The sequence below is a fragment of the Lemur catta genome, chromosome 13, assembly GCF_020740605.2.
Source record: "Lemur catta isolate mLemCat1 chromosome 13, mLemCat1.pri, whole genome shotgun sequence".
In the NCBI taxonomy this organism is placed as follows: domain Eukaryota; kingdom Metazoa; phylum Chordata; class Mammalia; order Primates; family Lemuridae; genus Lemur; species Lemur catta.
The window spans coordinates 60,170,170-60,196,370 of NC_059140.1; the positions used below are offsets into that span (position 1 = coordinate 60,170,170).

Below are 26,201 nucleotides of genomic sequence, written 5' to 3' on the forward strand. Positions count from 1 at the left end.
GGGCAAACAATGCTTCCGAGTTTGAACCCCGCCTCTTGCACTTACTGGGTGAGCTTTGAAAGGGTACTTAAGGTCCCTGAACTCCTGTTTCCTCATTTGTAAATTGGGGACAAAAAGATTTCCCTTGATAATGGACCTCCAAGGAAATTGTGGATAAAATCGAGGGGAGGGGGGGTCTATGGACTTGGATAGGAAAAAAATCATTTTTATGTTCACTAATCTCTAACTGAAATTTAGCATTTTCTTTGACTATAAAGGTAAGCAATGTTTGTCAGCAGCCTGTGACTTTGTCACTGGTAGAAATCACAGATATTTTCATATTACATTATAGTTGTTGCAGATATCTCTAAATATCATTTGTTTTCATCTACTTCAAAATTATGGTAGTTTTTAGACTCGTTGCTAGATCTTGATATTTAATGAATTACTAATGAAGCACATACACTACTGTATGACAATTTTTTTTAATTTCATAAAAACTGTATTTTAAACTAATTGGTTTTCTTTGTAATTTTTTTTTTTTGGTATGCATTTGAAAACCTTAATTAAAGGCCAGGCACAGTGGCTCACACCTGTAATCCTAACACTCTGGGAGGCTGAGGCGGGAGGATAGCTTGAGGTCAGGAGTTCGAGACCAGCCTGAGCAAGAGCAAGACTCTGTCTCTAAAAAAAAAAATAAAATAAAATAAAAATGAAAACATTAATTAAAAAGGGGTCCATAGGCTCATGGCACAAAAAAAGTTTAAGAAATCTCTCCCTACCTTGTAAATTGTGATGATTAAATGATGGAATCAAATGTGTCTAACACTTAGCAGAGATTCAAGAAACAGAGGCTTGATTGTATTTCTCAACATTGTCATGTCTGGTTTTCTCCTAAACCTGGCCCAGAGATCCCCTAGACTTTCCTGGGGGTGTGTCAAATGCAAACTGTCTATCAACTCTTCTTGCAGGTGTTTTTCTGGCTAATCCTGGTTTTACTGAATGAGAGCTGTTGTTTATTGAGTGCCTGCTGTGTGCCAGAGAGGTGAAGTAAGCTGCCTCGATCACACAGCTAGTAAGTGGGAGGCCTGTGTTCAACCTCCACGCTGCTGCCACGTATACTCCTGGGTGGTGCCAAGAAGTCCAGATGGAGAGGGACAGATGAAGGGCTCCTGCATCCTCCTATTTTGGGAAGGTGACACAGGGGATAACAACTGAACCACTAAGCACCTATGACCTCTTTGTTCTTGTACATTCAGTGAGTATATTTACTAAGCACTTACTGTGTGCCTGTTCCTATGACAGTTGCTAGGATACCCAGCTGGGTAAGTCATGACCCCTGCCTCTAAAAAGGCCCCATGTGCCGTGCAAGCACAGAAGAGAAACCCCTAACCCCGTGGGACAAGAGGCAGGGACTGGAACAAGCCTCCCCTGTGCACGTGGGTGCGGTGTGAGGTCTACGATGATTAATTTATGTGTCAATTTGGCTGGACCACAGTGCACAGATCTTTGGTCAAACATTACTCTGGGTGTTTCTGTAGGGGTGTTTTTTGGGTAATATTAACATTCAAATTGGAGGACTTTAAGTAAAGCACTTTGCCCTCTGTAATGTGGGTGGACTCATCCAATCAGTGGAAGACCTTAGCAGAACAAAGACTGACCTCCTCCCTCCAAGCAAGAGGGAATTCTGCCAGCAGATGGCCTTTGGACTTCGGGGCAATATGGGCTCTTTTCTGGGCCTTCAGCCTGCCGGCCCGCCTGGCAGATTTTGAACTTGCCAGCGCCCATAATCTCATTAGCCAATTCCTTAAAACAAATCTCTTTCTCTCTGTGTATACACATCCTACTGATGCTGTTTCTCTGGAAAGCCCTGACTAATACAAAGTCCAGCTGGCTAAATCCATTTGTGACTACGCTCCTGCGTGCTTTACTTTTTATTTGATTGTGTCTCATGGTACACGGCTCCTGTCCTGGGGCTCTGGGCAGCTGAGGGATTTGTTTCATCACAGAGCCCTTGCGATGGTGATATGTCTGGGCTCTTGTAACCAGTGCTTGTTCATTGGGCACAAAACATTCGGGGGGCACTGGGAAGCCTGGGGTTAAGTGGGGGACAAGAAATAACATTTATTAAGTGCCTACTAAGTACCAGGCACTGTGCATTTTACATTCATTTTAACCTCTATTGCTCAGTATACAACCAGGTGAATAGATTATTACGCCCATTGCTCAGACAAAGAAACTGAGGTCTGGAGAGGATAAGTGTCTGACTTGAGCTCACCCAGCTAAGAAGGATCAGAAATGTATGCAAACCTGAGTATCTGTCTGACACCCGAGACACCCAAAGCCAGGCTCTTTAAAACACAAGTTGCTGCCTCCCACGGAAGGCACCAGGCCCAGGGAAGAGGAGCCGTTGCTCTGTTGCCCAGGGGAACTCCCTGCCACCCAGGGGCCCCTGCAGCCGCACCACCCTCACATGACAGATTTCTCTGCACCCTGCTTGAAGCCTGTCAGGGAGATCACCAAATTGTCAAATAAAGGAGCCCTTTGGTCTCAGAAGGATCTTTGAAACATTCCGCCTGCATTCTTGGCTCAGAGACCACCGAATGCCACTTGATCACCTTCCGTATTTCACTGCACCGTGACCCTGCCACTGCGCTCAGCAGATGAGCATGTCCCACGGGGCGGCTTCGGCTCTCGTGCAGCCCAGGAGATTGCATCTACGCTCGCTTCCTTATCTGTGTGCTCTTTCATTCTATCAGACAAGGAAATTAAATTGGTCTGGCACCATTTGCTCTCTAGAAAGCTACTTTGGCTGCTAATTCCACCAAAGGGGGTGGATTTATTTGGGTGTTTCTTTCTGAAGTGAGTGAACAGGACTTTTCAGAGCCACACACAATTAACTGAAAGGCATGAGCCGCGGTGCCAGGCCCACCTGTCGACAGCATGGGAGCCAAACGGGGCAGATGGGATGGAAGCGGGGCCAGCAGAGAGCCTCTTAATTTAGCCCCAGAGTCCTCTCCCACTCTGCTCTGGGCTCCCCTGAAAATTAGAAAAACGTGGCAAAAATATGAGTCAGAGAAAAGCATCCTGGAGCCAGAGTGTTAAAAACTCACCTCCAAACTGCAGCAGTGAATGTTTAGGGAAAAAAGGCTGAAAATCAAAATTAAATATTTGTTTTGTCTGTGCTGCCGGCAGGGTCTTCCTTGCCTGATCCTGTTCATGAATGAGCATCTACCTCCTCATCCTCCAAAGGGCCACCCCTAGGAGATTCCTGTGACACTGCCTCCCTGTCCCCCACCCCCAGGCAGAGCCCACTGACCCTTCTTTGTGCATTCAGCACATTGAAATGACCTTTGTCATGATTGTGGGCTCATCTTTTTATGGTTTTTTATTTTGACTCATTCCAAAAAGGAGTTAAGGTGGATTACAAGCATATGATTAAAATTTAAACTAAACCACTTACTTTAAAGTTGGTGACAAAATCAGGGTAAAAGGAAATGAGGGTTATTATGTCTAAAATACATACTCTGGGGTCTTCTTGGACTTCAGGTGGGCATGGCTTTGGCCCTGCATTTTCCAGTGGCCAATGCAAAGATGGTGCCTATCGGTTCCTTGATTCGTGCTGTTCACAGGTGGTCAGGGGAGACACAGTTTTCCAGTTACTGAGACCTAAGATGAACTCCTCTCATAGTTTCTCATAAAAAGGACCCTGTGAAAGGTCATGAACAATGTCCTCAACAATGTCCTCAGGGTGACATATGTTTTATGGGGCTGCGTCATATAAATCCTTGCCATCCACCCATGGCATCTTACCAAGGTGCCCTTCAGGGAATGCAGTTCTAGGGTGGCCAACACAATGGGATTTGGCTACACAGGTTTCTGTTAGCCTGGCTGGATTCACAGTAGGCGTTACTGAATCTAGAGGAACCGCAGATCTTGCTTGCCTCAGTGGAGCTTTGAATGTGTATTATGTGGTAGTCATGAATGAATATTTATTCTTAGCATCACCAAACATCTGAGCCCCCTTCCTGGCTCTGTGGAATTTTCTGAGCTAAGGCAGATCCTGCCTCCTACTGCAGAGGCTGAAGGTGGCAGCTACTTGCTTCCCCAGGCTCCCTTGCAGCTAGCAGGTAGGCAGATGGCCCAGGTAGCTTCAACCAGACACATTGCCCCAGAGTTATAATGACGACAGGGAACCCAATTCCTCTGTTCTCTCAGTGAATCTGTGAGCCTGTCCATATCCTTGTAATGAGTGCATTTTCTGCTGCAATCAGCCTGAGTTGGCTCCAGGTGCAAGAAAGAACCTGCCTGGTGCAAGCAGCTGTTCCTCTCCTCCTTCCCCCCAGCCCCTGCCCACCTACACGCAGGGCATAGAAAAGACAAACTGCTGTGAAAACCGAGGATGCACACAGATGTCCAGACACCAGCCAGGCCTGCCCACAGAGTCCGTCCCTAAGGGGCATGGATAGAAAACTCGTGGGCCTGACACAGCACAGCCCTGGATAAAGCAAGACTGTCTTACCACTGACCCACCTGGAATCTGTAGCCTAGAATTGTGCTGTCCAATATGGCGGCCAATAGTCACGTAAGGCTGTTTAAATACAAAATTAAATTAGTTAAAATTAAATATAATTAAAAATTCATTTTCTCAGGCACATTGGCCACATAAGGAGCTCTCAGCAACCATATGCACCTAGTGGCTACCATTTTGTGCAGTGCAGATATAGAACATTCCTGTCATTGCAGAAAGTTCCATTGAATAGCACTGGCCTAGAACCTTGAAATTCCAGGCTGAGTGGCAGGATTACTGCCTTTTGGGTCATATCCATCGTTTCTGGTGTTCTGGTGGCTGATGAGGCTGGGAGTACAAAGGCAGTGAGGAAGCATTTCCATCCTCCACCATTCTGGTGGCCTCAAATCCACACCAGCTGTCAGGACCACGAAGCCCTGGGTGTGCCTGTGACGAAGGGCTTAGGCCTGGGGAGCCCCGTTCACCCTCCTGCATCTTCGTCTGTGTTCCTGGTACTGCTGGTTGTTGGCTGTGTCAGGGGGAAACAAAAATAAAGGCAACCTTGAATCAAGTCCTCACCATCATTCTCATCACCCTCCTGGACCAGGCTCTGCATTCTGGGCCAGTAAAGATGCTCTCTTGGGTATGCAAACAAGTGTGTATTCAAATGAGCATATATGCAAATGAGTGTTAATGCAAATGAGTGTTTGCTTTCTCTGTCTCTCACACTAGGCTGAGCAGGGGCTTCGGACTTACCCCAGGACCTAGCACAGCACTTGGCACATCAAAGTACTCAGCAAGCATTCACTGGGTTGACATGGCTCTAACGCAGATCCCAAGGGACCTGATGTCGAGCAGTCAGGTAATTTCTAAGCTGAACGTCTTCCTCTGGATTCAAGGGAAGGAGGGAGATGGTATAATAATGATGACAATGAGTTCAGTGATGCTGTGTATATGAAAAAAAATGGAAATACAGAGTGTGAGTTTTTTAAGTAGAATGATCTGAAACGTTGGTTACATGTGTAAAGATGTGTGGAGTTATCAGAATTTCTTTTCTTTTAAAATTTCTTAACTATTGTTGTCACCCGTATCAGAGTGGTGTGGAACATGTTCAGATGGACGTGGTCCTTCTCTGTGAAATGGGGGCAGCTACCTCGCTGGGTTGTGTGAGGACTAAATGAGATAATGCACAGAAAACATTCAGCGCTGTTTTTGGAACATAATAAATGCTAGGGACGAGGTAGCAATTATTGTTATTTTTGCACTAGAATTCTGTGTGGTGATGGAGGAGGGGCACTCGGCATCCGCGCTGTGGCTGTTGCTCCCCTCTCCTGTGGGGGCTGGAAGGCTCTGGGCCCGGGGTGGGTGTCTGTGTCCTGACAGCCCAGCCCTCCGCCCACAGGGCAGCTGGGCCAGGTCCCCACTGCACGCTCCCCGCAAGAGCCGCTGCCAGCCTTCCTGGATCTTTTTATGCTTCTTGGTTTAAGCCATGGGGGGTTGGAGGGATTTTTTTTTTTTAATTCCAGGTTTGTCATCTTTGCAAATGAGTTTGCCCTTTGCAGGAAATCCACACAAAACAGGGACACTCTCCAGGTTTCTTTCTGTCTCCTTCTCTCCTCCTTTCTGTTCAAGTCCTGCAGCTACTAATGAGGGCCTCTGTCAGCTCCCTGGGAGGACAGGAAGAGCTGCCTTCATTCTCCTCTCTCTCTCTCTCTCTCTCACACACACACACACACATACACGCACACATGCACACACAGACTCAGGGAGCTGCCCTTCTTGTCTGTTCTTCCTTTTCCTCCTGTCCCCCACCCTTCAGCCTTCATCTTGATATTTTCACACCTTCCTCCATCTCTCCCTGTGACTCTTTTTCCCTGCATCTCACCACCTCTTCTGTTTCCTCTCTCTCTCTCTCTCTCTCTCTCTCTCTCTCTCTCGTAGTATGTGTGAGATAAATTTGCTATTATTCTGATGTCTCTTCTCTTCTCTCTCTCTCCCCCTCCTGTATTTCTTTCTCTGTGTAATGTTTCCATCTCTCTTGGTAACTGGCTGTTTCTGCCTCACACCAGATCTCTCGATCTCTCAATCTCCCTCTCTCCTTCTGTGTATTTGTCCTCATCTTTCTGTTGTATCTGTTTCTGTCCCCTTCTTCTCCCTTGCCTGTTGCACTTTGGCTCTGTGTCCCTTAAATCTTCAATGCTCTGGGGACTATGGCCTGCAGTGCAGGAAGTAATAATAAGGCGTGTGCCCCCTCCCCCCAGCCACCACCATGTCCTGGACAGAGCATGGGAGAAGGCTGCACATCTCAAACTGAATCCCCCTTCCCTAGGCCCGAGATGCAAATGCATCTCCCTCCGATAGCCCACACCACATATGGGGTCCTGCCTGGGAAAACTTCTGTTTGAGGACATCATGTTGCAATGCTTGCAAAACAAACTTTCAAATACCAAATGTATGGAAACAAAATCTTCGTAGCTGTTTTCACTGATTTAGTCTACCAGTAGACATGCAGAATAACAAAGATGTTTATAGTTAAAGCATTGCACTTTATCTTAACCCTTTCATAATCTACTTTTTGCTATTTTATCCCACTCTTTTTGTTTCTCAGCATAACCTTTTCATAGTAGGAGAGGTGGTGTGATTCTTATCTCCGTGGAACCTCAGCTCGGAAGGATGCAATGATTTGCTCACTCTGGCCAGGTTGGTTTCACTGCCCCAGGGCCCAGAATACTCCTCCACTGGGGGCCATGAACCTCACACCTGCCCCTCCACATCCCTGTCAGCTCGAGAACTGTGTGGTTCCCACCGGAAATCCCAAACATCTTAGATCAAACTTGCCCAAGAGAATCTGTGTGTCTTTGACGCACGTCATGTCCTTTATAAATCACCGTCCACGGGGCCCACGCTCCCACGGTCTCAGGCCAAGCTGCCTCTCAGAGGTCTAATCACGTTCTCCGCCTCAGCCCATGGCAGTGAATCTTACAGCCACGCAGCAGGCACTAAAGCAGAAACCCTGGTGACAGAAGGAGCTCTCCGAGGGTTCAGTGGAATAAATTACTCAAACACTTGGGTTTCTACAAAAGTAGCGAAACTTAATTCCTGCTATGATACTGGGATAAACAAAATGTAATCTACAGCATTGTCCTAGCTCATCCACATCTTATCTTCGTTTTCCATGTAAGTAATTGAAAAAAAAAAATTACAGAGACCTCGGGAGCATGATCTTATTTGGATCCGATTTTCACCAGAACGCCGAAAATTTCATACTGAAGGCACGTGCACAGTTGCTGTAAACGCCGGCGAACTTCAAGGTGAAGTAACTCCCCTGTACAATCGCAAATGCAAATGTGTAAAGCTACTCAACAATTTTCCCCTTGCAGCTGCCCATTTTATCTCTTGCAAAACTAGTAATGATACAAGCAGTTGATTATGGTTTACAATAGCAATAAACCTCTCAGAATTGGTTGTTTCCAAAATAAATAGCCATTCTGTTAAATGTTAAATAACAAGTCATAAACTGCTGAAAACAACCAATTTCTTGTGGATTATTGCCTGAATAAATTTCAGCAGGAACAGCAGATCATTAAGCTGTGAACGCCACAGATCAAAATCATTGAATTTTTTTAAAAAATCAATCAATTAACTTAAATCCATCAAAACGAACTCCCCTTTTGCAAACCAAATCACACTACATATTTTAACATGATCTTTGCAGCTTCTCTTCTGCTGATCATGGTTAGCTCGATTCTTGCCAAATCCTTCCATTGTTTTTCAGAGATTGAAGAATACCTAACCCGATGGTCAGATTGGCCATTCTGAGAGCATGCAATTTTCCTCAGCTGCATTTTCTAGAAGTCTACGATATTCCAATTGATAAAACACAGACCTGTCCACTACATTAAACATTTGAGTCAAGGCTCGGTGGCAAATATATTCAAACCACAGCTCTAACAGAGACTGTTCTCATAAGAGGAGCCAACTTCATCGGGATGATTGACAGAATACTCTTCGCCATAGCAACCAGGGTTATCTCTCTGGAATAACAACATTAACCTCCTTCATAACCAGCTTTTCATCCTTCAGTATAAAAGGCAGCTGCATGCATCTTGTATGATCTTTTATTTTTATTTTTGAATGAACAGTTAGCACTTAAGTAAAAATAGGACAAGATGCAGCAAAACCAAATTAATTGTGAATTTCTCCTGAAAAAAAAAAAAGCATTACAATGGATCTTATAGGCAGAACAGTTAAAGGGCAGGAAGGGTTTCTGTCTCTTCTGAGCACAGGGCAATGGCAGGGAGATTTCTATTCATCCGCTGCCTCTGAAATGGTCTAGTGCATTGATTTGCTTTGTGTTGTTGTGGAGGGGTGAGGGTGGGGAGGATGCAAGGAATTTTTTCAGATTTTATTCCTGCCTTATTTTTTGTCCTCATGACTCCTAATACACACATGCACACACACACACACACACACACACACACACACCCTTCGATGTGCTCATGTGCAAAGCAAAGAATGGTCTGTGGGAAAGTGCATATTCTACCCGGGAAAAATATCACCTTTCTGAAAGAAATTGCTAAATGGACCCCAACCCCCCTGCTCTGTCTCCTGTGTAATGTTTTGTGCAAGCTGTAGATATCAGTGTCTTCATATGCCAATGAAGCATCTCACTAGCCCTTCACAGAGATGCCGTGCCACGCCATGGCCTGATTTCTAATGCCAGTCTCTGCAAGTGACAAGTGTGGCACTCAAGCCTCGAGGAATAAAAACTGTGTGTGACAAGGAAAGACAGACCATAAACCTGGATGGGCCACTGCCAGCCACGCTGTGTTCTCCCCGCTCTCCTCCCATCTCAGATGCACTCCCCACTGGGGGCAACGTCATTGCAACTGCTGCCTTGAAAGGTTGAGCCACCTTTCCTGAGGCTTCTGTATCACTCAAGGTCACAATCTCGAAGCCTAAGGCCCCAGGTGTAACCTTGGAGAACTTCAGTCCTCTGCTGAGGAAGAGGCTGGGCAGGGAAAAGGTGACTCCCGACCCAAAGCAAGAGGAGTGTGGGAACGTGGTATTTAAAGAGCAAAGCAATGGGTGAGGGGCTCGGAGGGGCAGCAGGCAGGCAGGCAGCAGCAGAACCACTCCACAAGATCTCTGCCTGCTTTGGATTCAATTAGCCAAAAGGCATGGCCAGTGGATTTCAAAAGGTGGTCTGTGAAGCAATTTAATATGAGGTTTTGAAGCAGGAAAAACTTTTTAAGACCTCCTTGTGTTGGACATGAGTGTTGAGGGTCACCTCATTTCCACAGGTGCTGCCCACCCTGCCACCCCAACACCCACCAAGAGCATCTTTACATTTGCCAAGCTCTGGGACTCCCTGAAACCCAAACTGAGGCCCTGAGTCTGTGTGACCCACAGCCCACAGCTGAACACGCTCACTCCAGCTGGCCCTTCCCACTCCAGGGTTTAGGTAAAATGCCACAGTCACAAGTAGCTCCCGAGGGACCAGATGACACCAGATGACACCCAGAAATGCAGGGTGTAGCTGGAGGTGAAAGGTTCATTCCTTCTGCACCCTGAGGTACAATGTATCCTGGCAAACCTTCTGCAGAAGTCCCACGGGCTGAGGGGACACACTCGCAGAGAGGCTTGTGTCTCTGGCCACTCACCAAGAAGCAGTGTCCAGGACAGCACCATTGCATCTCCTTGACTCTCGTTGTTCCTGCCTTTCTTCCTCTTTTTTTCTTCACCCTCACCTCTCTTGGGTTTCACATTCAAAATAAAGTAGCTGTACTGTAACCCTTGCCTCAGGCTCTGTGTGGGGGACTGGGGCTGAGAGATCCACCTCCAAGAGTCATACTTGGCTCCTCCCTGTGGCATGCTTTTTAGGCAAAAGAGTGGGTGGTGAAAAGTGTGGCCCTTCTCTGTGAATCAGTTCAAAGACTCCACCCTTCATTTGCTAAATGACCCCTGGCTGTATAGCTCCTTTTGGAAGGTACAAGTTTCCTGAAAGCTGGGTTTTGAGGAAGGGTTGGTTAACTGATTTTAAGAAATGGTATAATAGGTGGCTCATACCTATAATCCCAGCACTTTGGGAGGCCAAGGTGGGAGGGTTGCTTGAGGCCAGGAGTTCAGGACCAGCCTGAGCAACACAGTGAGACCTTGTCTCTTAAAAAAAAAAAAAAAATAGCCAGGCATGGTGGCATGTGCCTGTAGTCCCAGGAGACTGAGGAAGGAGGATTGCTTGAGCCCAGGAGTTCAAGGCTGCTGTGAGCTATAATTGCACCACTGCATTTCAGCCTGGGTGACAGAGCAAGGACCCTGTCTTAAAGAAAAAAAATGGTATAATGGGCCTTTCTACTTAACTGACAAACGGCTTAGCTGGTAGAAAATTAAGCCTCCTTGCAACCAAGATATTTGCAAATAGTTTCCCTTAAAATGGAAAAGAAATTTCCTTGAATGGTCAGAAGAACAATAGCAACAGTAGCAACACTTCGAGTCACAAATCGCCCAGGCTCTCAGACTGAGGAGACCTAATACCTACCTTAAAAGCACACACAGGTGGTGTTGCCTTCCCTCGTGTGGAGGAAAGAATGCCGATGCTCTCCCTCTCCCACTCAATGCCCTCCTCACGAAGATTTGCTACTAAATCCTCTGCCTCGTGTAAATATTTCATTATTTGCCGGTGTGTTGGTTTATTCATGTGCCTGGCCCGGCCATCCTGTGATCTCTCTGTTGGTGTGGAGTCTGTGTGTGACCGGTTGGTTGCAGCTAATGAGGCCAAAGCCTGGGTTGAATCCCCAAGGGGGCCAGTTAACTTCACTCTGCTCCACGGCCCAGGCTGCACCCAACAGCTCTAGTTAGAATTTGTGTTGTACACACTGGGCCAAGGGGATGGGGAGGGTGGAGGGAAGGGAGGGTGCAGATAGTTCAACATGTGCTCCCCACCCCTGCTGGAGACATAGCTGCCGCCCTTAGCACCTTCATCCTCCACAAAGGTCAGCACTGCTTCCTTCCAGGATCACCTATTTGATCCTCCATAAGATTAGGGGCTGTGTGCATGCATGTTTTAAAATTTTCTCTTTTTTTTCCTTTTATATTTTAGAGAGGGGGACTCACTCTGTTGCCCATGCTGGAGTGCAGTGGCGCAATCATAGCTCACTGCAGCCTTGAATTCCTGGGCTCAAGGATCCTCTTGCCTCAGCCTCCCAAGTAGCTGGGACTACAGGAGTGCACCATGATGCCCAGCTAATTTTTCTATTTTTTGTAGAAACAGGGTCTCACTGTTGCTCAGGCTGGTCTCCAACTCCTGAGCTCAAGCTATCCTCCTACCCTGGCCTCCCAAAGTGCTGGGATTATAGGCGTGAGCCACTGTGCCAGGCCAAAATTTCCCTTTTTTCATTAAATCAGCAAGTATTTACCAAGCACATCTTGTGCATTAAGGAGCATGACACACTTCTTTTGCCTCGATTCCCTTGAGTGTTCATTCTTCATTCACTAGAACACAGTCTCCGGGGGAAGCGCATCTGTTGACATCAGAAAAGAAACTAGGCGGAGTTACAGATTTTGGTATAATGTTTAGTGAAAACATGCAAGAAAAAAAATCATTCATTTATTCATTCCACAAATATTTATTGACTGCCTATTATGTCTCTGGCACTTCGAGATATCACAGTAAACAAAACAGATTTTAAAATTCCTGCTGTACGGAGTTTATGTTTCAGTGGAGGGGTGGTGCCATAACAATAAATAAGGAAAGTTAGTAAGAAATGTGCATATTACACAACGATATGTGCAAAGGAGAATAGAGCGGGAAACGGACACAGACTACTGAGAGGGAAATGCATCTGTAATTGGGCAGTTAAGGTAGACCTGGATGAAAAGTGAGGTTAGGACAACGACCTGCAGGGGGCGAGAGTGAGCCGCGTGGACAGCAGAGGGCACAGCCAGGAGGGAGCGCGGGGCGCGTGGCATGTTTGAGGGACGGCGAGGGGGCCCGCGTGGCTGGGGGGAGTGAGCCGAGGGAGGCGATGGGAGACACGGCCAAGAACAAAGGGAGGAAGGTGGGGTCTGCAGGTCCTTGTGAGGGCTTTGGCTTCTCTCTGAAGGAGTCAGAAAGGGCTTCATCAAAGACGCTGCTTTGGAGCTGCCTCTCAAAGGCTGAGTCGTGTTAATTCATTCACGTGCACTCCCATCAAAGCGGGTGTTGCAGGACTGACCCAGTAATTGGAGAGATACCATGTGCGCGCACCGGGCTGAGTTTTCAGACTTGAAGACGGACCGGAGTGGGCATCTGCTCCTGCCACGCCCCTGTCCCACCTTGTCCCCAGACACTCAAACACACCACCAGCCTGGGAGCCAGGCAAGGCCTGTGTGGTCCCGTGACTGGAGCCCTCGCCAGGACTGAGACTAGTCTGCACACCAGCCAGGCAGGCAGGGGCTCAGGACAGAAACAGGAAAACAAAGCAATGTGTCATTTCTTGCACAGTACAGTTACAGACATCAATTCATGCTTGCGGAAGAAACAAATGGAAATTACCTGTCAGGGCAACTCAAGGGCAAATGAGTGAGGGAGAAAGCAAACACTCCCTGGGCTTGGAGCAGGAAGGGGTCCTGTTGGGGTTATTGGGGTTGTGGGGAAATTACATCAGGAAGTGGTAATTATAGAGTATTTTGAGGATCAGGTGAGATTTGAGCTGGTCTCAAAACACAGGTAAGATGTGGTTCTTCCAACAGGAGGGAGAGCATGACAAGTCTATATCCCAGTGTGAGGGATGGTAGGAATTTCTGGACACGTTCAGGGCTCAAGAGGAGGACTGTCTAGGCCAGAATGGGGTGGCTGTGTGGAGAGAGTAGGAAAAGCAGCAGGAAAGAGTGTGCAGCAGATTGTGGCAGTGCTGGAATGCCAGCTGGAGAAGTTTGGACTTTTGCTGAGGGCAATTCTCTGCTTTGGATGGCAGGGTTAGAGCAGGCAGAACCATGTCTGTTCCCTTATGCGTGTATGTGTGCATATGGAAGCCTTGCCTGACATAAAATGCAGGGGACTCAGTTAAATTTGGATTTCAGATAAACAACAGATAAGTTTTCAGTATAAGAATGTCCCATGAAATATTTGGGACATAAATACAGGACACCCAAATAAATTTAAATTTCACATAAACAGTGTACACTTTTTTTAGTATAACTGTCTCATGCAATATTTAGGATGTGGTTATACTTAAAAAATTCATTGCTTATGTAAACTAAAATAAAATCCTAAGGCCCCCCCCCATGCACACACACACACACTGACTGAACAGACCCCCTCTTGGCCAAAGGGACCCCAGAAAGATCTTAAAACTGAGTTCTCAGCCAGGAAAGGAAGGGAGGTCAGACACACCTCACTATACCCCCTCCTTTTTGGAGTTTAGACGCAACAGTTGACCAGCATCAATGTTAAAACAGAGATCATAAGACTGACAAAACTGACTCTTTGTGGCAATATAATACTAAATTATTTCTTTTTTTAATTTTAAAAAGTGTCTATATTACTCTAAAGAAAATAAATTATTAACAAGACCTAAGGTAAAGGTTAAATCATGCCTACAGGCCATTAATTTGCTTACCAGATCACTTTGAGTTAGTACATTGTGACTTGCTCTATGATTAACAGATTTCCTTATCTTAAAACATTCCTCTGTACTGATTCCAAGCCTTTAGACAAAACTTTATTTCTTTAGCCAATTGTAAATCAAAGAATCTTTGAACCCATCTATAACCTGTAAGCCCCCCTACTTCGAGATGTCCCACCTTTCTGGGCCAAATCAATGTATACCTTCCATGATTTCTGATTTTTTCTGCAATTCCTGTCTCCCTAAACTGTATAAAACCAAACTGTAACCTGACCACCTCGGGACCACTTACTCAGAGCTTCTTGGATTATGGATCCCGGGCCAGTGGTCACACGTATTCAGCTCAGAATAAAACTCTTCAAATTATTTTACAGAGTTTGAGGTTTTTTTTTTTTTCTGTTAACATTTATATGAAATTCAAATTTAACTGGACATTCTGCATTTTTATTTGCTAAATCTGGCAACCAGCATGTGGTACTGAATTAATGCTGCCTAGTGAGGCTGCATGCTCAAGGGCAGTCTCCTCCTCTTTGTTACACTAACTCCCTGGACACCCCTCTGCCACCAAGGAGCCCATTTCTTGGCCACCCTTGGGTGCCAGCCCAGCTGTCTGATGGCCTCAGTTCGTGAGTTAACTGTGAGAACTGCTGGGTCCCCATGTCCACCCCTTTTTTTCCCATGTCCACCCCGTCACCCCAGATGTGCTTCTCTGGAGCATGGACCAGGGATCCTGACTTTTCCTAGCAGAGTAGCAGCAGCACCGAGAATCAATATGCTGTCCTGATGTGCGGGGTGGGCTGGAACATAACCTGCTACCCTGTGCCCTGCAGTATTGATTATGCAAGCGGCTGCCTGTGAACCAAGCAGGCATGCTGAAGTGGATGCTGTCGGCAGCCTTCATTTCATGGGGATGACTCTTCAGATTTCTCTTGAAGCCTGCTTGGCTCAAAGAGAAAACTAGAATGTTCTTTTCTTTCACTAATGTAATGCCTTGAAGATCGGCATTACATTCTTTCTTTTCTTTTCTTTTCTTTTCTTTTCTTTTCTTTTCTTTTCTTTTCTTTTCTTTTTTTTAAATGCAAAGTTGTGGGAGTGGGAGGCAGAAACCATATCTGTCCCCTCTCTTTTGGGACTCTCTCTTTTAAATTTGTTCTATCATTCAGTTTTAAGAGAACCAAAGAACACAATATAAAAACTAAAGGAAGTCACTTGTTATTGAAAGCCTAAGGATACAAGAGTGAGCATTTTGTATGTCTTGTAGTGTTTTATCCTTATAATAATTCTACGAGTTAAATATTACTCTCCCCATTTTACAGATTCAGAAATGGAGGCTCAACCAGGCTAAGTAATTATCTCAGGAACACGCATCCTGCTAGTGGGTCAGAGCTATGGTTCAAATCCAGGTCAGTTTGACTTTTAACGCTACTGTCAGCACTGATGAGCCATGTACATTACATACACTGCCGGTTTGTCATCCTAGCTTGTCCTTTCAAATTCCTGAGTGATGAACATCCTTTGAGAAACTGTTCCTGGTTGCCCTGAAAAACATTGGTACCTCTCTCTGCTCTCAGATGATTTTCTTTCCACCAGTGTTGTAGAACCTCCCCCATTGTGCTGTAAAAGCACATTCACCTTTCTGGGTCCTCATTAATCTACAACGTCCTCAAAGGCAGAGTCAAAGTCTTTCTACCAAGTGTGTTCCTCTCTAGCTGCAGGGACTAGAATATCACATAGCACGCAGTAAACCCTCCACGAATATCTGCTCTTGGTTGTCATCATTTCTAATTCTCTTCTCCTATTTGTTTAGGGAGCTTCAAGGATGCTGTCATATGGGCATGTTTCAAGGCGATTGCTGCACAACTGCATTCTTAACTATTTTTCACACTGAGTTTTACATTTGCCTGTCCTTACCAAGGACCCATCTGAGCAGTCAATACCAACAGCAATAGAAAGTTCTTCCATGGTTGAATGATTGAACAAGTGTGGTTGCCATGATGATTTCATTTGTAGAAATGCAAGCTGGTCATCTCCATTGCTCTTCCTGTGATTTGGTGGAAAATGAACCCAATAGGTGGCCTAATTACCCGCACCTGGGATCCCAAGGTCAATGTTTTTGGGGTCACGGTGATAAGCCTCTGATCCTACCTTCTCAGAAAAGCTCCTTAGAAAAGTCAGCCTGTTTTTGAGATGAGCACATGTTCCAACAAAACCCTTTCCAGGAAGTGTACAAGGCAGACTTTCCCGCAATTCTGCTCCCAGGAGGAAATGTGCGATCCCACGTGTACCGTGGCCCTTCAGGGATGAACAGGCCAGAAGCCGATGTTTCGTGCTCCGGGACAGGCATCAGCTGAGCACACTGGATGGATTTCTCATCTACCCACCCAAAGCCCAGTGCTAAGGAAGTCTCTAAATGGAGATTGTAGCACTTAAACATTTTCCATCTTTGTGTTCTGTATGTTGAGCCTCTTCAAGGGGTTTTATGACTGACAGTGATTGCTCTGTCACATTAATTCTTCTCACATCGGCTGTTTTTCGTACAGGTCCTATCTGGGGCAAAGATGACTATGACAGAAATCTGGGCTTGTTCTTGCTGACAGAGTTAAATTTGGTCTGTGTTTCCTTTGCACAAGAAAAAAGCCTGAACCACACGGAACAACTGTCTTGAGGGCACATCCCGAGCTGAGTTTGTCTCTCTCATGTTCATCCTTTTATTGTTTTTGTGACTGTACATATTTCAGTGATGTCAGGAGTTTTTTAAGGCTCCACCTTGGGGGAAGCTCAGGAAGTGGTCTGTGTTAGCATTTGTACGGCCTAGACATTTTTATGCATATAAGCCTGGCTGTTTATTGATCCCTTGGAATGAGAAACCGATTGGAATATCCTGGCTGTGAGAAATATAACCCTTGACCAGCTGAAGCCATTTGTCTGCCTTCCCTGTTGAAAGAAGCACGTTTAAAATTCCTCACCTGGGAGGGACTTCTTAGAAAGAATATTTCATGCAAACAAATGCACTTCTTGGAGCTGAATTGCAATTTGGATTACAAAAAATGACCTCATTATGTTTGGGCATATATTTTGTTAGAAGCCATTTTGAGAACAAGAGCATGGATTATTCAAGGGGCTCTTGAATCGTTTATATATGATCTATATCTTGGAGGAGATTTTGGATGTATTTTGCTCCACATCCCAAATGAGGGGTTTGAAGCTCGAACTGCTGATATGTTGATTTAATGCTGTGTGTTGCTAGGGAGGAGGCCCCAGCAAAGTTCAGGATGTTAAAATAAAGTGTTAAAATATGCTGGGAGGAAATGCAAAACAGTTCTCAAGTTCCATCTTGAGCGCTTTATTGATAGTTGCTGGAAAGAAAAAAAAAACTTCAAAAATTAAAGTCAGAGATTTATATTTTGGACACATTTTGAATTTTGAAGAATGTTACCTCTTCCTCCAGAGGTTTTCTTTTGCTTTATAAACTAGCCAGGTTGTTGTGTGAAATACACTCTCTAAGGAAGGTTGAAGTAACTTCCAATCGAGATTTTCAGTTTCTAGTGCTTTGCAGACATCAATTGTGCCAAAAACTTTCTCTCTTTTACAACCTGCCACTTCCGGAGGCCTGTGCTTGGCAGGCGGCCGACTGAGGGGCATTTGCGGACCTTGCCAGAGAATGGACTTCAGCAACCTGTACTGAGGTCGCCTGGGTTGCTGGTCCTGCTAGGGACTTGGTTATGCATCTGCTGCATTCATACACTTTGCCAAAGGTGGATGAGGGGGCACTACTGCAGAAACCTTAGAAATTAAACACACACACACACACATATATGTTATCAGATGGATTTTGAGAAATTTCCATTCAGAGGATAACCGAGGGTGGCAAGACTATTTTGAATCCACAGTCTCACACGTAGTTTATGGGATGTAGGAAGTGGTATTTGGCCTGATGTTTCTCTCTCAAATGTCAGTGACATCAACAAGGCTATGTGCTAAAACCAGATTGCAGTGCCTTCCTGATTTCTACTGCTGAAAGCTGTGTGCTTCTCAAATGCTAATGTGCCCATGAGTCACAGGAGGATTGTGTTAAATTGCAGATCTTAGTTCAGGGGGGTGGGGTGGGGCCAGAGATTCTTCTTTCCTAAGCTCCCAGGTCATGTTGGAGCTACAGGTGCAGGATTCAACTTGCCCCTCACTCTTGGAAAGAGAACACCCAACCTCTCTTTCTGGTGTCTGCAGGGCTGAGTTGAGCACCTTCCGTAGGATCTGGCAGAACCCCGGCTGCTCAAGTTTGCATGGAACCAAGGGGCTGAAATTCCCTCCCTTGGGGAGAGATGGGGTTCTCTGAGATAGAAGGAGGGAGGGAAACTGAAGAGAACTAGGAGACCTGGAGGAGGGAGCTCTATGGGGAAATGGGCTATTAGCAAGAGAAAGGGAAGAAGACAGGGAGGGATGTCTCTGTGGAAGCCCCCTGTACCACTTGCCACCATCAAAGACTCAAGTCTGCAAGTCCATCCTTCTGTAATAGAGTTCAGTAGCTAAATAAAATCTACTTAGGACTTCTATTTCTTCCTCATGGTAACGCTATTTAGAGCTACACCTGACCTTTCAATAAATAACTTTCTCCTGGTTCCACCATCATCTTCTTGTTACCATCCACATATCAACAGGGCACAATGAAACACTGACAGAAAGCCCCTTTATTTTCCCTAACTCCTGTTTTTCAGTCTCATTCCTCCCTGATCTTGGACAATATCTAGGGCCAAGAGCATAGCTGTTCTGGTTACTTCCAGGTAATGACGTACATTCTTATGATCATATATTAAAAACTCCCAAAACAATCTGATCTCAAAAGTGCAATCTCTCAACTGATTTGAACCATCTCTCCTCCCTCTAGCTCGGGCCAGACTTGGCTCCGGAAACCTGCAGGAAAGAAGACGTGACCAATTCCGTCCCCTCCCCACCTGCTCTGCTGCTGAGGGTTCAGGTTGGGCCGGGGGTGGGCACAGGAGCAGCGGGGAGGCTTTCACCTGAGCAGCCGGGGTCTGCCCTGCCTGTGACTCCAGTCCTAACTCAGCTGTCAGCCAGTTCCCAGAGGGTAATTTCCTCGGAGCATTTACCCAGTAATGACTACAGCACTGTTCTAGATGCTATGGGAAATGAAGGGCCTCAAAATAATTCTCATTGTGAATTATTCAGAGTTTATAGGGTGCTTTTCTCTTTCTTTGTCTCATAAATTGTTCTCCCTCAAGGAAAGCTATGTAGTTCCCAGCTGCAGAGTGGCTTGGCCTGAGACGTTTCCCTGGGGACCCGTCCAGACAGCCTTTCAGTCACCTCTGACGCCTCTTTGTGCTGCAGTCACCTGTCCAGGGAGACTGCTCATGACAGGCTTGGCCACGTTCCTTCACTCAAGATATATAGACGACTGGAAGCGAAACTGTTAAAATTACTAAAAATTTCAAGACCTCTGGGAAGAATTTGCTGGATAATGTCTAATAAGTACATTCTAGGGTTCAGAATAAGACTCCATGGAGAAAAGGAAGAAAGAGACGAGGGAAGCACACTGCCCGGCGTCCCGACCCCAGAGGCGCTGTGGGGTTCTGGTGGGGCTGCCCTGTCACTCAGAGGACAGACACCGGAGAGGTGTGAAAGGCTGACCCCATAGCCAGATTACATGCGTGCCTTGAGCCCTGCACTCAGTCCAGAGTGAGAGTGAAACCTTGACGCTTTGCTGTCATTCACAAGAGGGCATCTGGTTTTAAAGATCCCTCTGTTCTGGGTTGAATTTTGCCTCCCCTCCACTCCCCCAAAAAGATATGAAGTTCTAAGCCCCACTGCCAATGTGAGCTTATTTGGAAATAGGGTCAGAGCAGATGTAATCAGTTGAGATCAGGTGAGATCAGAGTGGAGCAGGTGGGCCCCTAACCAACCATGACTGCGTTCTTATAAGAAGGCAGAGGATAGACGGAGGCACGCTGGGGGGGGGGTGCCAGGTGATGGGGAGGGCAGAGCCAGAGACAGCCGAGCACTGCCGACGACACACAGAAAGCAGGAAGGGACAAAGACGCCCTCAGCCGGAGAATGCCTCTGCCAACACCTTGATTTCAGACTTCTGGCCTCCAGAACTGTAAGAGAATAAATTTCTGTTGTTTTAAGCCACCCAGTTTGTGGTTCTGCTACTGCCCAAGCGCGTTCATTTGCCCACTGTGCAGAAAAGAGCCAATACACTAAGGCAGTAGGTGTGCAGCGGAGAAAGAGTTTAATAATCGTTTTGCAGCCAAACAAGGAGATGGGAGACATTTGTCAAATCTGCCTCCCCGAGAGGCTGTAGGCTAGGGATTTTAAGGGGAATTTGGCAGGCAGGGGGCTAAGGAATTAGCATTGCTGATTGGCTGGGTTGGGAGTAAAATCATAGGGATGTAGAAACTGTGTTCTTGTGCTGAGTCAGTTCGTCCGTGGGGGGCCGTCGGATTGACTGAGTCCATTCCATGGTGCAGATCACCAATCTGGTCTGCATCAATGCACCCAGAGGAATGCAGGGTCTGGAAAACATCTTCAAAAGCAGTCTTAGCTTCCACAATAGAGGTGTTATCTATGGAATCGATTAAAGGATAAATCTTGGGAGCAGACTCCTGAGCGGTAAGCAATTACAGGGAAGGAGGTTAGGGGGCAGACGCTGGTTAATTCTTAAATATAGCTAGACCTTGCAAAGCTTAGGCCTCTAGCAAAGTTTTAACCCCTTGGTTTCAGTTGATTTTATAGAGATGGTTTCAGTACTGTGTTATGGCAACTAACAAAGTACTGAAAGCGTAACTAGGAGACAAATGCACCCTCCTCTGGCCCTTACGGCAGGGTCGTAATTGCATTTGCTGGTGAGCCTATCTGATCTCGCTCAATAGACTGGGAGGCCGAAGGTTCCCTGGAGCCCGCTGCCTAACACAGCGTAGGGCATGCCCGTTCATTTTGGTTGAGTGAACAAATTTTAGGACTTTAGATCTTAATGGTGTATTAAATACCAGTAAAATATAAGAGTTAACAAGGGAGAAATGCCTACCTAGATTGGTGTGTGTATTTTATTCATAACGACATTAGATAATCTTGTTTATGATTTGCATAAATGAGCTATTATGCCATAATTTGAAACTCAAATCAGTGGCTTCTCTGCAATATGAATGAAATGGAACAAAAGTCTTCATCTCTCCATATGTTAAAGGTGATTGCTGTTAGCCCAATGACGGGCCTTGGTCTTCACTGCCTCATAACTCCTCAGCGTCTTTTTTTGGTTTCTCGCTGGAGCTGGAATGGCTGCTCAGGGACTCTTCCTGCCTGTGAGATTTACATTATTTGAGATTTAAAGCAAACATTATTTCAAAACTAGCAGTAACTTCAATAATTGACTGAAGTTAATGCCTCAGGTGGACTCTCAGGTCATCAATTTAACCTACCTTGTTCTTAATTGCCGTACACCTGAGAGGCCACAACAGGAGGGTCCCAGTGCCTTGGAAAAGATTTGTGATGATAATTTGGTTGGATCTTTGTTTCTTCATGGATTCCTTTATGAATAGCAGCTTAGCAATACCCAGTGGAGAGGGCCCGCCGCATGCATGTGTGTGCATGCATGTTCATGGATGAACCAGCACCAACAGAGGTGAGGACTAGGGAGAACCCATATTGCAATCACTTACAGGAGGATATATAAGAAAATGTTCAGGAGATAAAAGAAATAAAACCAAATTAATTAGAGAAATTCCCAGTTCCTTTAATAATTTTGTCTCTCCTTTCACAATTCTTTATTCTTTGCATTTAAAGATTCTGGTTCCATTGCGTGGTGTCGTTTACTTCTTATTCAAATGAGATAACCAGTGATATTTGGAGGGAATTCTTTTTGACATCGACAGAGCCCATACCCTTCCACTCCATCCTTAAGTCCAGCTTTCATTCAGTCCAGTAATTGTGGGTTGATTTCCTGTCTTATGCCAGAATCAGTGCTTAATAGTTGAACACAAAGATGAGTAAGACACAGCTCCAGATGATGAGGAGATTACACTCTGGCAAGGGGGTTAGATGCATCACCTAGCTTTGGTAGGGCCCCTTCGTTTTCTGTCCTTAACAGTGATCTCTGCCAATCTTTGGAGGTCAATCAAGAGGTTAAGTCATATTGCCTCCAAAATCTGGGGTCTTCTCCTGGCTCATGAATCTCTTGTATGCAGTTTATTGCACAGATGATCTCAGAAGTAACCTACCCAAAGAGCTGGACAAGCCCATTTTTCCCTGGACCAAGCTACACTGCAGACGCTGCCAAATTCAATACTGGAGACTACAGTGTAGACACATGGAATTCCGTACTTAGTGGTAATTGGTTTGGAGGTTCCATTTGGGTTCTAACCATCCAGTGACGATACAGGCTTCCACTCTGGGGAACAAAAGGTGGGATCCACTTTCTTGTGGACCCAGTAAGTGCCCAGTGACAGTGAGAGTGTAGGGCTCCTGGCAACTGTGAACTTCAGCATTGTGGGGTGCCTGGGGCAAAATGTCCCTCTCATTCCCTCCACCAGAATCGCAGCCACATGGTTCCCAGTGGATGCCAGGTTGACCTCTTCACTGAGTCACAGATGGAGGAGAAGGGACTGAGAGGGCAGAGCCTGGCTAGGCCTCCCCATAGCAGGCCCATCTGGTTTGTGACCCAGCATGGAGCCTGGGAATACAAAGGACCCATGTGCCTGAGCATAGATGGGCCCAGAGAGCAAGAGAGGGGATGAGCCTGCTCCCTTACCCACTGGTATGTGGGATGTGACCCCAGGAATTTCTGCTTCTCTGGGTGCATGCACCAGGCTTTGGGAAGAAGGCAGAGAGGCAGAGAATGGGGACCAAAATATGCATTCCAGTACTTCTTCCTGATGTTAGAGTGGAGATTCCCTTTCCTCTATGAAAACAGGTGTGTGCATGAGGTAAGGGAGGCAGCTGAGAATGCTTCTGGCCATGAAGCAGACAAACAACCCCCAGACAAAATCTCTGAATCCCATTTCCAAGTATGCAGGGAGCATTAGAGTTGAAATTCTAGGTAGACATCCTCACACACTGTCCAGACGTGGACCTACACAAGGAAGTTGTCCCCTTAGAAGGTCCCAGAGCTCTTCCTCTGGTTGTCCACCCTGCGGCCACCTTCCCAGGTCTCTCAGTGCAGGAAATACCGTATGTGCTTCAGAAAAATGCTGTGCTTCTCTAAGTGTTTCCTTGAGAATCTTCCAATCTAGAGCACTGGCTACATGTACAATGATGTTTTCTGCTCATTCATCACAGCTGCTGAACAAAGGTGGGCTGAGCACTCCTGAATGTGGCCTGGGGAAAGCTGTGGGGGAGCTTGTCACCTAACTGGGTCTCTGTGATGTTGCACCTGGCAAGACAAGCACAAATTTGCCTCAGAGACCACACATCCTGATCTTATAACCCTACCTGGGGGAAGGGGCCTGTTTCCAACTTGCCTTTTTTTGGCCTTGCCTCTTAGGAACAGTGGACACCTCATGGCATGGCCTCACGCTGGTCATTGCAGAAGGCACTGTGATCCCATGTCTGGGGCACTGCCTCAGATTAAATTGCTTTGTTCCAGGTCTTCTTCTGATAAAAACAGGCAGGAAAGAGGGTCTCTAGTTTGCCCCAATAGAGACATGTAGGTAAATGAGCAGATGCAGGGGAGAGAAGGGAGAGGACCCCACAGGAAGTCTCCATAAGCTTTCGGAGGGTTTTGAGGACTGAAAAGCTCAAACCTAACAGGCCCTGTCCTGAGGATGCACCCTGGGGACAGTGCTGTGGGAGGGAGGAGCCGGCCCAGGAAACTTCTCGAGTAGAGGCTTGGAGGTAAGGAAGCGATGCAGCCCGTGTTGTGCTTAGGAAAAATGAGGGTCACCTTTTGGTGGTTTGGGAGTAAGCAGGGAGGTGGGAAGCTGGAAAAGGTGGAGGGGCTGAGAGCCAGGTTGTGGGGTTCATAACTCATAGCAGAGTGTCCGCAGTGACCGGGCATCTGGGGAGAGTGGTCTGATCACAGCAGCACTGCAGGAAGAACGACCCCATCATGTGTGCAGGAGGGGCTGGAGGAGAGACAGGCAGGGACAGACAGGCCTGCTCGGGGGAGGATGGTGCTGGTGGTGAAGATGAGGATGACAAGGAAGATGGTAAAGGAGATGAAGAAGATGAGGATGGCAGCTAAGATCTATTGGTTATTAATAGCATTCGCTGTCCTAAGTGCTCCGTATATGTTATCTCATGTCATCCCCACACCCTGCTATGGGGTGAGACTCCTGATTTCACTGCTTTGCAAATAATGAAATCAAGGAACAGAGAAATTAAAAAACTTGTCCAGGGTCACCTAGCTAATAAGTGGCAGACCTGGGGTACAATCCAGGCACCCTAAACTATTCCTCCAGGGACAAGGCAAGGAGGGGCTGAGCAAAAGTGGACAGTGGTAATGGGAAGGCGGAGGTGGGGTGGGATGTCATGGGATTGGAGGCCACTTGATCAGGTGTGATGGCAGGAGAGGGGGGTGGGGAGAAGGAAAAGTTAAAGGAGTCACCCCACCTATTTCCATAGGCCACTGGGAATACGGTGGTAATATGAATTAAAATAAGGGTTCCCAGAAGAGGGGCTGGTTTTGGAACAAGATGGCACACTGATATCAGCTGCCAGCATCTCTGCACTGCGCCACTGCGATCTCACCTGCCCACTTTCCCCTTCAACCCATCCTTTACCTGGCGATCTCTGCACAATGTCAAGCAGATCACATAAGTCCCTGCTCAAATCCTTCAGTGTCTTCACAGCTCTCAAATCTGAAATTCAAGCTCCTTCCTCTGCCAACAAACCCTCCATAAGCTTCCCCACGTCTTTCTGACACCATCTTGTTGCCCTTCACCCTGGCCTGCCTTGCTGCAGTCTCCCTGGCTTTCTGTCTGCTCCCCACCCACCGAGCTTTGCCCACCTGAAGGCCACCATAGACCAGCCATTCTCTCTGCATGGCTCCTGTTCCAGGCTCACAGGGCCCTTCTGAAATGTCCACCCTTTCGAGAGGCCTGTCTGGGCTATGCTCTTTGAAATGGCATCTCCAGTTGCCATTTATCACATTTCCCAATTTTATCAGTGACCACTCATGTCATCATGTTTATTTGTGCATATCTGTATCAGTCTCTTACTGCTGCTGTAACAGATTACCATAAAATTGGTGGCTTAAAACAATGAAGGTGTCAGCAGGACCGAGCTCCCTCCAACAGCTCTAGGGGAGAATCTGTTCCTCCCTCATCCACCTTCTGGTGGCTGCCAGCATTCTTTGGCTTGTGGCTGCACCACTCCAATCTTTGCAGGCAGCACCTTCAGATCTGTTGCCGCTCCATCTTCACATTGCTTTCTCTTCTGTGTGCCTGTGTCAAAATTTCTCAGCTTCCCCTAGAAAAGTACATGCGATTGCATTTGGGATCCACCCTGACAATCCAGGATAATCTCCCCATGTCAAGACCTTAACCTTATCAAATCTGCAAAGACCCTCTTTCTGGGTAAGGTGACATTTACAGGTCTCAGGGATTAGGACCTGATATCTTATTTGGGACATCATGCAGCCTCCTGCAATTTCTGCCTCCCTCCAGTTACCCCAGGGAGGAAATCTGCTGCCCACCAGGTGCCTAGAACTGTACCAGGCACATGGTGGATGCTCAACTGGGCTTTATTAAACTAGTAAATAAATTAATGTAGCCAAGTGTATTTTATTCTTTAGAGAAAACATATAGGGGAAATGCTTTTTTCCCTATATGTTCATAATTTAATAACAATACACCACGCTATTCTAACTTCTATAACAATAAAATAGCTTTGATTTGACAGTCATCTTATATAACTAAAAACATGATTTAATGAAATGGCATTTTATGAGCTTTAGGCAAAGCAAACGTTTGAAATTATCTTGTTTAAATTAAATGGCTCTTTTGTGTTCAGTAGTAAGCATCACTAAGTGTGTCTATCTTGCTAATACAGTAGCATCATTATATTCTAAATTATATAATTTAATTACATGTAACTTGAAATTCAAGCTGAAATATTGTTGAAGTTCAAGTATGACCTTTACATCCACTTGATGTTTTTTT

General features: G+C 46.2%; 1 long non-coding RNA gene across 1 annotated transcript; it reads left to right on the top strand.

Annotated features, from left to right (window-relative positions):
• The first annotated feature begins 4,746 nt into the window (after positions 1-4,746).
• Positions 4,747-10,282, top strand: LOC123648794. Its single transcript, XR_006738783.1, has 3 exons — positions 4,747-5,351; positions 7,098-7,189; positions 7,695-10,282. It is a non-coding gene; the product is annotated as an uncharacterized LOC123648794 (long non-coding RNA).
• The last annotated feature ends 15,919 nt before the right edge of the window (positions 10,283-26,201 follow it).